Raw genomic sequence first — 15367 nt, 5'->3', positions numbered from 1 at the left:
AAAAAAAGGTTAAAGATTTAATTGACTTCATATGTTAAAAAAATGAATATACACCAACTGACAACATGGAATGCTATGCAGATTCCATCCTGTAGATACAATGGCCCCAAAATCACTTCTTGGGTTCAAACATCATCATCGTGGTCTTGGCTCTGTACTACATAACAAACAGCTTGCATGTATTTTTTTTTTATTTTTAATTTAATACACACATAACTAAAAGATAAAAGACAGTATCAGTCTCTCCATTGTCTTTACCTGCCTAATCCAACTCCACATATTATCCAGTATACATTGTTTAACTAGAGTTAAGTGTAATACAAGTAAAGAAATGTGATAAATATCTCATTATCTAGTGTTAATTTTGCAGGATGAATCAGAGGAAGATTTCCTTGCTGAAAATAGTCCATCAGTTTGATTTGAAAAAAGTACTAAATTATTAAACAAGTGGTACCTAATAAGAAGGTTATTAAATGTCACAGACAGACTATCTGATCTGTGTGAGGTGATATTAACTTCCTCTCTGCACTTACATTAGATGGGTTTTCCCTCTCTGTTTATTAAAAGATAGCATACTTCATTAAAATAATGCGCTATTGTTTTTGTTGATCTCAGTGTGCCAAATAGACCTTGCCAACTAAAAGGCAGCATTATGAGGATTTTGGAAATTAAAATATATGTAATGTATTGGATTATATCCTGACCATTCATCTGCCCATCCATACTTACCCCAATACTGTGTCATGGAGAGCTAAAACCTATTCTGGCTTCATCTAGTGAGGGCAGGACTCAATTCCAGATGTTCTAAGTCAAGAGTTTAATTAAATATATATATTGGGTATATCTCAAATCTCAAATTAGCATCTTGTTCATGACTAAATTTTAAACATTACTTCATGACTGTATCTGTGCCTGCCCAATGTGCAGATGTTTCATTTTTTTCTATTACATTGTTAATATGTTATACAAACTCATAAATATTGACTGTAGTTAGTATTTTTGGTATTTTTAAATAACTTTTAAAAAGGAAGGAGAGGGTTTAGTTTTAGATGTTTGTATTTAACCAGCCTTACAGCCTTAAAAGATAACATTAAAGGCTTAACTCTGTTTGTGACATATAAAGTGATTAAATATTCACATATTAATCGTATGTTATGGCCATGTACTCAAAACAACACCCCTGTACAGGAAACATTACAAAAAAAAAAAGTCTAATCAAATATTTAGAGTTCAAATAGTATTGAGTTAGATAACGAAACCTGCTTTGTCTTTGCATCTTTTTAACTTTAAACATTCGGACCTCAATAATAAAAATCTAAATTTCACATTTGGTTTAAGCAAATATTTGGTTCAATTTTTTCTACTCATAGTCTTTTCAGGTTCAATTTTTTCTGCTCAGTCTTTTTAGGTTATATGCTGCTTCATCAAATTTCTTATGTTTTTCCTTAATAATAATTCCAATAATTAATAGTTATAGCTTCTGTTGGGATATTTCATATGAAAGTGAAAAATATGTATAACTTGCTTTCTTATATCCCTTTATATAAAAGGAAAAAACAGCATCAACAAATTCATGTGTTTTGTAGGTGATATCAAATAATATTGAACCGCCTGACTACAATTTTAAAATTGTTTGAACAAATGTATAATAAGTAGTCAATCGAGTTTGTAATAAGGAATACAAAAAAGTAATCCATAAATGGTTCCTGGAGATAAAAAATTCATAAGATTTTTTTTTTAATCAGTGTGGAAGTCAGAAATATATGCAGTTTGATCAAGCCTGGATTAAAAATGTCATTCTGCTTGTCAATAAAGAATTGTGATGAGTTTGGTGGTATCATATTGACTGTGTATTAAAAGTCTGTGTCCTATTGGGCCATCAGCTGATTGTTTAGAATGTAAATGATGCTGCTGATGGCTCTAGTGACTGATGGCTTAAATTCCAATTAATCAATTGCTTCATCAGTTTCTTAATTCAGATCAAATATCTCTTGAGTGCATACTCTTCTTTCAGTGGTATTAACAGAAATAAATGCTTTGGAGCTAATTTTCATCAATCTCTTATAAATGTCAATATGCTTCCTAGCTGATCCAATTTGATGGCTTTGTATCCTAAATGTTTACATTAAATTGTATGTTTGCTTAACCAAGTTTTTTTTTTATTGAGCAACTCTGCAGCTACTGTAAATTAAACTTCTCAATCAAACATGTCATCATGTTGTAACTGTTTTCCTTGTCATCAGTTTGAGAAGTCGGCCTACATAGTAATTTAAGTTGTTATATAAAGGTTTAAAAAATTAAGATGCTGGTAAATGATCTGGCATTATGTCTACAAAGAGTCAATGTGTTCTTTCTTTTGTTGAGAGTATACTAATATTTCAGCACTGCCTTCTTTGTAATACATAGCTTGCAGGCTACTAATATTACATGGCACTTTATTAACAGTTTATGACAGGTTCAGGCGAGCCTTCTCACAATGACCTCTCAATTAATTCACTTGACGCTGTCTGTCCTTTGTGATAAATATATCGGTTTATCTTAACTCGGCTGCCATCAAAGCCATCCTTGCCTGACAACCCTTGTCAATTATACAAAATAAAATCAAGTATTCATAAGTAGCCTGTAATAGGATATTCACAGACAGATTTAATAATTCAGTTTTGCTGAGGCTTAACTGGTATTAGTTGTAGCTAATGGTTGCCTTTGTAAAAAATTCATTGCAAACAATGCTCGAGTGAGAAGATAGGCATAATTATGCATACTTGCTTTACCTTAGATAGTTTAGAATTAAAAGTTTATATTAAAATCTAATAAATAATAAATGGGTAGATATTATACAGAGAGGTGAAGGGTCTGGAAAAAATACTTTAATACTTTACATTGTTGTGATTGTATTTACTTTGTTTTTTTGATTTAGGGGTTTTGTTTATGTAACATATAAGGTAATAACTAAGTCAATTTTGAAAAAAAGGAAAATTATACAAAACTGGAAAGTGATAATATTTAACATATAAATATTTTAAAATACCCCGTGTCTGCATGGGTTTCCTCCTACAGTCCAAAGACATGCAGGTTAGGTGCATTGGCGATCCTAAATTGTCCCTAGTGTGTGCTAGCTGTGTGTGTGTGTGTGTGTGTGTGTGTGTGTGTGTGTGTGTGTATGTGCTCTGCGGTGGGCTTGTGCCCTGCCTGGGGTTTGTTTCCATCCTTGTGCCCTGTGCTGGCTGGGATTGGCTTCAACAGACCCCCATGATCCTGTAGTTAGGATATAGCAGGTTGGATAATGGATGGATGGATTTTTAAAAATATGTTAGCCAGTTGATTTCTGCTTCTTCTAATTTTTTTTATTAAACTCAGTTATTTAATAAGGGGGCAAGCATGATACTCCAGACTGCGAAATATGTTACTGTGTTTGTGAAATTTGCACATTTTGCCTTTATCCACTTGGTTTTTCCACAGGCTCTTGTTTTTTCCTTTCCACATTCGGTGTGAGTGTGGATGTACATGCCAGTATGCCTTGCAGCAGACTGGCATCGAATCCAGTGATTTTTTGTTTGCCTTGGTCTTGGTGGTGCTGGACTGGTCTTAGTCAAAAACAAATATGTGTAAAAACAAAAAAATAATTAATTTCTCATAGCATATTTCACATAAAAATTCATACTTAGATTTTTTTTTCTACTCAACAAAATGGAAGCTTTATACTGAAATAAGGGAAATCTGCAAAATGATTTTTGTGCTTTTAAGTGCTTTCCTTGACTTTGCTGACTAACCACAGAAGTTGAAAGCAATTGCTTTGCGCCCTGTGATAAAGTTAAATCTTAAATTAGGCAGAAAGAATAGTATATTACTAAGACACTACAAAAAGGGAGCCTGCACCTTTGATAAATGGCCTCCTTAAAATGTCTGCTATGACTTTGACAGGTAACTTTAACTTGAAGAGGCTATCCAAACCATTTTTTTCATACTTCCAGACAAAGTTTTTGCAGTTATCAAACATTACAAGGTTCAACCCGCACCTCAGCAAAGTTGTCCAAAACACAGATGCCAGGTGCCTAGTATGCATTTTTTTGTATATGAGAGGAGAACTGGTGTAGCCAAAGAAGGAGCCATAAAAAAGAGGACTTGAACACTCCAAGGGGTTAGTGGGCCCAGGACTCAAACTTAGTGTCCTGGAGCTGTGAAGGAGCAGTGCAGGATTCTGGCTTTATCAAAAGAAAACTAAAATGCAGATCAAAAAATGCCAGCCATTTTTGTCAGAGCACAATGTCATGTTGTGTTTATTATCTTGTGTGGTTTCTCTTTTTAAATGTTTGTTTTCAGTATCCTTTAAATGTAGTGAGAAGTCAAGCAAAATGACACCTTTGATAGGCTAACTAAAAAGATTACAATATGCAAGCTTTCGAGGCAACTCAGGCCCCTTCTTCAGCTAAGATGTAATCACATTACATTACATCTTTGCCTTAATCTTTTTAGTTAGCTAATCAAAGGTGTCATTTTGCTTGACTTCTCACTACATTCATAATGGATAACATGGTACAACACCCTAGTACTACAGTATCCTTTGAATATATAGTATATATTTACCAACTTAATAGTCCTATTTTATTTTTGGAGCAATTCACTAATATTCAAGATGATCTGCAGGAGCATAGTCTTAAATGCATCAACCTGTACAATGTCAACATTTTTATGATTTTATGTAAAAATTTCTCATACACTGTTTTAGCTTGAGCTATAGTTAAACATGGCATACATAGCCTTTCTGTGTAGCATTTACTGAATAATTTAATGATTCTTAACCGTAGTTTTTCATTTGAATAAATGACTAATTACAGTACTTACACTATGCCTTTCAAACTTGTCTAAAACTCTCTTATTACCACACAATACCAATAAACATATACACTATACCATGAATTTAATGGAAAATTATGTTTATGTTATAGCTGTGGTACTTATGACTTATAACAACTAAATGCTCAGTTGTTATACAAGGTTTGTCTTTGCCTGTATCTCTTTATGCTTGTCTTAAGTACGAAATGTAATTTTAGTCCAGAGTATACTGTCAAGGTGGAATCATTCAGCGTAATCCTTCCAAATTAGACATTTTAGTCACTTTGCTAACTACACGCTTTAAAAAAAAAATAAATAAGAATAAAAATCAGACTTTATCAAATTTTCTCCAAGTATGTTTTTAGAAGGTTACCAATCTGGGGTTTAGTAGTTGCAAATGTAAAAACGCCGGCCTTGATTTCATCAGGAGTCCCTTTATATTTTCTTAAGCTTATCAAATTTGACTAAGCTTACACATTTCATCAGCATGCTACACCAAGACAAAATGTGATTAATATGCAATATTCGAAACACAACACATGCACTACTGGGACAGGCATACAGTAACCTTGGTAACTTTCAGTAAACCAGGCCTGAACTATAAATTGATGAATGTTCACATATGTTACTGTTAAGTCAGCCTGTAGTGTTGTATACGCCATCATCTATCTATCTATCTATCTATCTATCTATCTATCTATCTATCTATCTATCTATCTATCTATCTATCTATCTATCTATCTATCTATCTATCTATCTATCTATCTATCTATCTATCTATCTATCTATCTATCTATCTATCTATCTATCTATCTATCTATTATATAGTGCCTTATCTATCTATCTATCTATCTATCTATCTATCTATCTATCTATCTATCTATCTATCTATCTATCTATCTATCTATCTATCTATCTATCTATCTATCTATCTATCTATCTATCTATCTATCTATCTATCTATCTATCTATCTATCTATCTAAAATATATTGTGAGACTTCCCCAGAAATCACAACTTTATAAAAGTCACACGTTTATTTTCCATAAATAAACACAGGTTTTTCAGTCCCGAAAAACACCACACACAATGCATGCAGCTAATATCGCCACAATAAGGGCTTCTCTCTCTCAGTCCTTGGCCGCCTGTCTCCTCCTGGGAGCTTTGTCCTGCTCCCACTCCCGATTCAAGCTCCCCGACTGTAGGAAGGCGGTCCCTTTTGTTCCCACATGGATGTGCTCCAGGTGGCTGATTACGTCCTTCCGGCAGCACTTCCTATTGTGGTTGAAGTGCTGCCCTTTACACCGGAAGCACTCCGGGCGTCCCTGGCAGGTTCCTCCGCCAACTTGCCAGGTGTGGCGGAAGTAACTATTTCTGGGTTCCTTGAGGTTTAAGGCGCCCCCTGGCGGTGGCCACGGGTCCCAACGGGTTAACCGCTTTTCCCTCTTCTCCTGTGGTCCTCTGTTAATTCAGGGCGGTTGCCCTCTCGTGGCCCGGAAGCAATACATGCCCTCTTCCGGTCCTTCCAGGCATCCCAGCCAGGTAAGGACCCCAGCAATCTGCCACAAATTATATATATATATATATATATATATATATATATATATATATATATATATATATATCTATCTTTGTATGTGTTTATATAAAAGGAAGTTATTGGGGTTTGGTATTACTGATTGCACCCAGCAATTAACTAATTTTAATCCTATAATATAACAGAATCACTTTTGCAGATTAGTGACAAAGTGGCTGAGGTTCATAATGTGTCTGACTGGATTAGAAATGTGACGAATTAAAGGTGATGCCAATATTCCTGTCATCATCTTCTTTTTGTGATAACAGTGATTGTTTCTAACTGGAGTCATTCCTCAATGCTCTTTTATAAAATCAGCTTTTTCTTTGTCTAAAGTGTCAATGCTAGCAATTGCCTTGTGACCTCATCATTGATCCCATCAAAAGCATTGGCATACAAAAATCATTTAAATGTAATCAACGTTTCATTGTTTAAGTATTTTAAGGTGCTTGTGCTATGTTTTTGAATGTCATTTCTGACATAAACTTGTTTAATTGTTTAGACACTGGGTTTATTAGTCCATAAATAATTCATTTCTTTCGATTTGAATACTTTTTATACTCTGTATACCGCTCATTTTGTGATTTAGTTCAGACATTGCTTGTTATCAAAAGAGAGTACCATTATATTTGAGATTAAGAAGGTGTGTGGTGATGTAAAGATATGTGTAGTAACTTTCAATAGTATACAATTTTTAGAGCAGTTTGAAATGCACATTTAATCATGGTGCAAATTATGCCATGACATTTGAAGGGCTCACTATTTTGAAGATAGAGGTGGTGATAATTTATATGTCATCACAAAAGTGCACTCACTAAACCTCGACCAAGATTTACTTGTGCGTGTTTCATGTTGTGCTCAATGTGGAACACTTTTACAGACAACAAAACAGAATAACTGAAATAGAAAAGTAGCTTACACACAGACTGAAAAATACATTGATATTTTAAATGAATGCTGTATTAACATGATTATATTTTAAATTGGTTATGTGAGTCAGAAAATAAGTTGATGGATGGTTGGATAATTTTATGTGGTCACTTTTCCATATTTTGCAGACTAAAAAATTTTGCCAATGATGCTTTCAGAGATGGTATGAGCCCCTTCTTTGCACCATAGATTTAAATATTCCCTCCTTTGTGATGTTGATAGATACATTGCTTAAAGCTCCTTTAATAAACATTAATAGTTTCTATAACAGTGATTTTTGTTATTAGCTGTAGACCACCTTGCTACTCTCGTGAAATAGAATGCTTTATGTATTTGTGGCCACTCATGCTATGTGATAAAATAAGACTAAGAGTAGGGCAGATCCTGGCATTCTAGACCTTGGCATTGTCACTTTACTCTGTATTTCATATCATAATGACATAAATAGTGAAACTCCATGTGAGCCATGCATATGTGCGCCATATAATGAGATTATCTTTTTTGTGGTCATACCTTTTATATATATATATATATATATATATATATATATATATATATATATATATATATATATATTCTTCTCTTGGCCAGTAATTCAATCTAAGCTCCTGGCCTGATGTTTTACAGAAAAATAAAATGAATATTAAGTAGTTCATTATGTAAGTTATTTTTTCATATCTTACACAGTTATAGCCTTTTTCCTCACTGCAGGTTTAACGTAATTCCTTTTTAAACATTTTGCAATTTCATTTGTTGTCATTACATGATGCTGTCTTTACTTTAAAGAAGCACTAAGAATTGATGAGCTGCTAGTTTTGTGGTGCAGCAATCATAATGAATAAATGAAATGAACCATCCTCAACATGATACATTCTTAAACATTTTTTAATCTAAAATAATCCATAATTACTGTGTATTTGCATTTTTATATAATTAATAAAAAAGAATATAGCACATTCAAGAAACTGAGCTCTGTAGTTTTTATTAAAGCCTCTATTGGCAGGTATGACAGCCTCCACCTGTGTTATGTTGTCTGCTAGGAGTGTTGTTTCTGTTCATGCTTCATAATGTTTCTGCCACCCTTCCTTGCAGAGTTTTTCTATCTTCATTCTTTCTGGTGTACGCTACATATTTGGTATCTCCATACCTGTAGACATGCAGCAATTTTTATCTTTGATTTATTACTGTTATCATGTCCTTGTCTTACAGAAATGTCAAAATAAACTGTGGGCTGGTTAAAACTGTATCATTTGTGTCTGTGAGTGGCTGTTGTGAAAAATCATTTAAAGTATTTTTGATGATCATCAAGAAAAGACTTGAGGCTCAGTGAGTAGAAATGCCCCAGCGGAGCTCCCATTAATTCTAAGGAAAGCCTTCTGACTAGGAAGTAATTTTCAATGAAGATTTTGTAGTGAAAATGTGTAGCCACTAAAACATTTCAAGGTGGACGCTTCTTACCCTGGTATTAGAGTACCTTTCAATGATTCAATGCAGTCCTTGTATATTCAATTTTCTGTCTGAATTAACATAAAACTAATTCTAGCCCTAAGTATCATTCTGGTTTTTGTTTGAAAATTGAATGTCACTTTGTTAATGTGCACAATATTTACTTTGTTTTGTTTTACTTAAATGTTCTACTTAAGAGATGCGGCACTCATTGGGTAGTGATATCTATTTAATATAGCCTTGATATTTTTTTTTATTATTTTTTCATGCATAACAAGTGCCATAAACTTTTTACCAACTGAAACTTCTGATCCAGTTTTCTCACAAATCATTGATTAATATGTGCATTTCACCAGTAATTCCATCAGTGTTTCTCTGCTGTACAATACATATAGTTGTATTTGTGCAGGCTGTGAATACTAGATGTGTTTTCAGGAAAATAATTACTAGCCTGCTAATTTTATTGTTAATATAAACCATTAAACGCATCCTCAAAACAAGGGAAGCGACTAAACTAAAGGCAGAACTGGAAATTTGTATTTTACTGATACACTGTGTGAGTTTGTATGACGCACAATTTGTACAGTTGGCTAGGGGATTACCGCATATACCTGCTGATTCTTCTGAAATCTGTTATGTGATGAACCATTGGAAAACTAGTCAACCATAGACAAGAGCTCTACAAATGCTTAGTGGTCTTGAACTACATTGATCTGCGGTATAATTCTCCATGAAATAGATGAATGAGGGCAGCCATTGACAGAAAGGGTAAAGACCCTTTTGAAACGTCTCTTGTGGATAAGTATGATGGAAAATAGATTGTTGAAGAAGATTTATGTTTTTGTTGGCACTGTGGAGATATATTGTAGACCTACTTCACTGTGCTATTCAACATGTGATTATAAGCAGCTCTGCATCCCCCCCCCCCACCCCCCCCATGCTAGGAAATTGAGCTTGTAATTACTGCCCATTTTATACACTTATGGTTGAAAAAGCTGCATTATATACATAATTGCATCTATTTATTTATTTTAACTGAGTTGTCAGATACTAAAAGGGTTCTGTAAAAGGTACCGTGATTAAATATATGATCACTCATCTCATATAACATAATTGCTTCTATTTGTCAGAATCTGACAGGCATAAGTTCAGATTGTTGCTTTAATATTTTCTTTTTTTCAGTGATTTAAATTGTCTCTTCAGTTTATTCAAGCGATAGCAAATCCTTAACAATGGGAGCCGTGTTTCAAGATAAGCAAGATCTTCACATGTATTAGTTGCAGTGTTTAGATGAAGCGTACTCATTTGCTTGCGCACTTTTATTTTATCCAGGTTTTTGCAGATTATGATGGCTCACTGTAATATGGTCAGTGTTACAGAGCATTGTCAAGAAATCGACTAGTTATCTCCTCTTATATTTGTTCAAAATACGAATGTATAATATTACATGAAAAAACTGGAAAGTTAAGTATTATTTAAGTGAGGATAATGCAAACTGAGAAAATGTAATTCATTGATGAAGCCAGATTAAAGTTCTCAGATGGAGCTTTTCATTTACCAATCAGTTCATGTGCCCTTCCTCTTCTAAGGTCACAATCTCTAGGTAGTTGCAGAAAGAGTGGGATTCAGAGTACAAATGAACGCTTAGGTTCCTGGGATCACTCTCAGTGTTAGGGTGAAGAGGTCAGAAATCTAGGAGAAGCCTCAGAGTCCTACTGTTCTGGATAAATGGGAATCAAAGTTAGCCACGTTAGACTTATTGTTAGGATGCTCTCTGGGTTTCCCTTACAGGGACTGTTCCAGAAATTGACCACTGGGAGAAGATTTAGGAGTAAACCCAGGGGACCGCAGAATATTAAGTAATATAATGTATTGGCATTGTACCAGCAACTAGTTGTAGAATGTTTGTATAACAAGATCTCTGGAAGTGATTTGTTTTTAAAACCTCATAAATTACCCCCACCCAATTCACAGAATGTCTCAAATTAACGTAAAATGCTCATTAACTCATACTGGTCCTATGCAACAGTCTTAATAAACACCTGGTACATTACATGCTCAACAGTAAATTCACAGCCTGACTTTGAAGTTCAGAAATATGTGTCAGTGTTTCACTGTACTGATTAGTTTTCCGCCATTTAAGGATAGGTCTCCAAATTGAGTTACCGTAACTGAAAAGTTGATGCGAGAATGATGACTTGGGACATTACGTTTCGCATATTCAGTTAAACTTTCTCTGTCCTAATAGCAAGGTTCCCTTGACAAGGTCTAGTATACCTGGGTCTAGTCCACTCTTACCTGTTATCTGATTAGGATTGCCCCATGACCCTTACATTTTGCATTGTGGGTAGTGAGCCCTAATGGTAGCTTGATACATCTTTTTCACCCTGAGCCTAACAGGGCTACATAGTTCACTCCAAAAATACTCAATCCCATGCAGAGTCCAAGAGTGGGACCTGTTATAAAGCATTGTTGAGTAATTGACTTGGTTGGTTTACATATTCTGGTCAAGGTCCCCTTAGGTTTAATTAGAACCTTTGTAAGGTTCAAACTATGAATTGCTATTTGACGCCTTCACTTAGGAATAACCATGTGGACATTTTTCTATCAGGTACACTTATCTCCAGACAACAGACACTTGAAGGTTCATTGGTGTTTGCCAATCGTATCTACATTTTGCTTTGTGGACTTGGAAAAAGCTTATGAACATGTGCCCCATATTATTTTGTGGAAAGAGCTACAAGAGTGTACGGTTCTGCTGCTGCTGCATTTGGCCCTTGCATTTCCTGAGCGAGAGTGCTTCCATAACAATATCCATGAGCATTGGACTCTGCTAACACTATGTCTTATATCATCTCCCTGTTCATTATTTTATCATAGACAGGATATAAAGTTTCATCTGAGGTTAGTAGGTTTGGGAATACTGGGTAGGTTGCAATCCCCTTGTGTCTTGACATAATGAATTGCGCTCTGCCTCATCAGGTTGTGATCTCTGGAACACTGAATACTTGGTAGCTTATTGGAATTTGCTAGGTTTGTCTACATGTGCTTTGAGAATTTGGAAAAAAGCTTGACATGTACACCATCTTTTGGAAGGATCTGCAAGAGTATTGAACAGTTCACAGTTGAGTATAATCTTGTTGGGATAATAAATAGCACCTCCAGGAAGAAGAAGGTGGTACCTGGGAGTCTTCTTCACAATTGAGCAAGGAGGTAAATTACGAGACTCGCTCTTGAAATCCATTCACTGGCAGCAGTTTTCAAACTTTGTACCAGACTGTTGTGCTGCAATGGGAGAAGTGTACAAACAAAGCTTTCAATTTACAGTTTCCTTATCTCAATGGTCAGGATCACTGGGTATTGCCTGAAAAAATCTGATTATGTGTATAAGTGGCTGAAGTGAGGTTCCAGCATATGCTTGCTTGGCTGTAATTCTCCCGGACAGGGTGAGAATCCTGGCAGTATGAGAAGGCCTTTAAGTAGAATCACTGTTTCACTGGATTGAAAGGAGCCAATTCAGGTGACTTGGTCATGTGGTTAGCTTGTCCCCTTGGTGTCTCCCACAGAAAGTACACCAGGCACAGTTCACTGGGAAAAGACCAAGGAGCAGGCCCAGGACATGCTAATGTGATGATACTGGGTGCACCTTTCCCAGGAAATCCTGGAGAAATTTGGAGATGTGCAAAGGAAATTGGGTTTAATAGCATTTGTGGTTGAGTAAGGAAGTGTACGTCACCACTGAAATGCATTGAAACGCAAACCTGGAAAAAGTGTGCTATTTATGCCTGTACAACAAGGTTCAAAAATAAGATTGCCATCAGGCTAAGTAGGATTTAGACTGCAAGGAAGGAATTCCGTCCTACGATAAGTTTGGTGAAAGATAAAATACCTCCTTCCAGCAGCTGCAGGATTTATAGGTGGAGGACTAGAAGGGGCGGAGTCAGCAGCTCTCACTGGATGTCTTCTCTATGCTGCGGAGAGACCAAGAGAGGAGAATGTTAGTGCCGGTGCCCTCTCTCAACCCAGAGCGGTAGTACCTAACTCAGATGAGCCCAGAGAGTGATCCTCGGAGGCACATATGTGATACGGGTCATTCATGTTCCTTTTGCACTAACCTCAGGAACCAGGTCAAACCCTGTTAAGTCTGTTTCTAGTTTTATTTTCAGCAACGTTTTTCTGAAGGGTCCTGGTTCTGGATTTATATGGCCATGTCTCTCTTGGTTCCTGCTTCATACTGTATATAGAAACAAACCCAATAGGATTGGTTTCTAAAAAGTCTTTTAAACATTTTTTTATAATAAAAAATAACTTTTTTTACAATATGAAGTCAAAAGTACAATTGTCCATAGAAAAACTCCAAGATGAATTCTGTATTCAGATAGACTAAGCAACTTTGTTCTCTAATGACAATGTACTGTACATAAAGAAGTAAAAAGCTATAAATAACAGCCATTATGCGGTATAAATCAATAAAAAGCCAAATATTAAAACTGAATCAAGCCTAAACAGCAACAAAAAGAGGAATTGGCAACACAGTACATCCATAGATCTGTTCCAGGCTGTCTGCAAGTACCCATGACTGGAAGTGAAGGGGAAGTGCATTTAGGACTGAAGCCAGGAAGCACTTGTTTACAAAAAAGAATGGTGTGAATCTGGAATAAACTACTGAGACATGAAGCAGAAACCTTGAAAATCTTTAAGAAGAATCTTGACGAGATATTGGAATAGTTTAGCTATTAGCTAAACAAACGAGCCCAATGAAGTGAATGGTCTCCTCTTGTTTGTCAAATCTGTTATGTTCTATCATTTCATGAAATTACTTTTAAAGTAACGTCTTTTAGTTTCCTTGCTCGTAATGGAAATAATAACACCTAGAACTAGACTACCAGTCGGGTTATTGTTAATTTAACTAGTGGAAAAGCAGGCATTATTGTCTGTATGGTAGATGGGGTGCATACTCCTTTATATATACATTAAGGATTTATCCTTCAATAAAATGTCTCCTGTGGTATACACTACATCAAGTTGTTTAATTGATGCTTCTTTATTTTCTTCCTATTAGTAAAGGTGAAAGTGTGCATGTTTTATCAAGGAGTGCTGCCTCATTTAGGGTTCAATTTCTGCTTTGAACCTAACAAACACTGTTTCCCAAAAACATGTAATAAAAGAAGGGCGTTTGTGGGAAAAAAAGATGTATCAGTTTAAATAACTGTTTTTGAACTCTGTGTTACTTTCTGTTTAAACAATTTCATTTCAAGATTGTTCTTTCTTATTCAGTTTGTGTGTGAATTATGGCTACAAGAGACGTGCTTCAGTCAGGTTAAAAAAAACAAGTTTTAATTACAATTTTTTTTTTGTCTGTTTTAATCAACAAAATAAATCTGAGTCTAGTTTAGCCATGTACCAGGTTACAAGGATTTCCTGTTGTAAGCTTATATGAGTGTTTGATAGAATTTGTTTTAACGGGAAGTCTTCCGTTAAAGCAAGTGACATGCAATTTTTAAACCCTGCAAATGAAAGATTCATTAATTTAGCATGCTCTGAGTGGAAACACAATTACTAAGCAAAGGCAAGGGTGCAAGCTTGTTGGAAAGAGTATTGTGTGAAAATGCCACCTTCATGTCAGATATGGTTTCAGGTGCTTCTCTCTCAACCATGTCCTTTGAAACTGTTAGCTTTGCAAGCTGCTAAATATACAGGCATTAATGAATAAAATATGGGGACCTGCTAGACTTTACTTACATCAGGGTCCAGGTACTTTGATTGTGACACCAAATTCATCCGGACTTGGGCACCCAAACAAAATGTACTTGTTGGCAGTTTGTCAGAATGCCTCCTGTCACATAATCCTCTTCTTAATTTTCCCCCTCCTACTACTGACACCCTTTAGTGTAACGGGAACTTTTCTTCCTAGTTGGCAACTGCTATTCTACTTTGTGACAGACTTATCTGTGTGCTACTGTGAGCAAGCATTATGCAGACTTCTTTTTAATAATGTTTTATATATGTTGTCAGTATGTGAGCAAAGTATTTATTAAATAATAATATTATTTTTTATTCCTTGAATTTAAAAAAGCAGTCTTTTAATGCCAATTTAAAATTAATGTTGGATGAATTTACTATTAAAAAAATCACAATTATTTACATTTCAAACACAGGACCCACAGCTTGCATGCTTCATATGATATTTTTATATCAAGAATAGTATTATAATTGTTTGTGTCAGCTTTATATGGAAAGGACTTAACATGTTCTGTAGCCTAATCAAGTATCTGCTTCTTGTGATCAGCCAGTGTTAACAGAAATTCATATATGTGTTGCTAGTATTACTGGCCTTTGCAGCTTTGACTAGTAAAATGAAACATTTTAATTTTAACATGAGTCATTGCTTAAAAAGATCTACCTACTCACAGAAATACTCGGTTGAATCAAAATTCTTCCATCCTTAAAAAGCTTGTATTCTGTACTGTTCTATGGGAGATTTTTAATCTTTTTTTTTTAGCGCCTCTAACTAAATGTCCAGTTTTCTGAATTACTGAGTCATTCCAAAGCTGTACTTCGTGTTGATTGTACATCCACACTT

The 15367-nt window shown here is 35.1% G+C and overlaps 1 protein-coding gene across 1 annotated transcript in view; it reads left to right on the top strand.

The window, feature by feature from the left end:
• Positions 1-15367, top strand: part of atp9b (ATPase phospholipid transporting 9B) — a 320223-nt gene that overhangs the window by 82046 nt on the left and 222810 nt on the right. The window lies entirely within an intron of this gene.

This window comes from Erpetoichthys calabaricus, chromosome 13 (genome assembly GCF_900747795.2).
Source record: "Erpetoichthys calabaricus chromosome 13, fErpCal1.3, whole genome shotgun sequence".
Lineage (NCBI taxonomy): Eukaryota > Metazoa > Chordata > Cladistia > Polypteriformes > Polypteridae > Erpetoichthys > Erpetoichthys calabaricus.
Note: the sequence above shows the minus strand (reverse complement) of the source record. Positions and strands in the feature narration are given on the sequence as shown.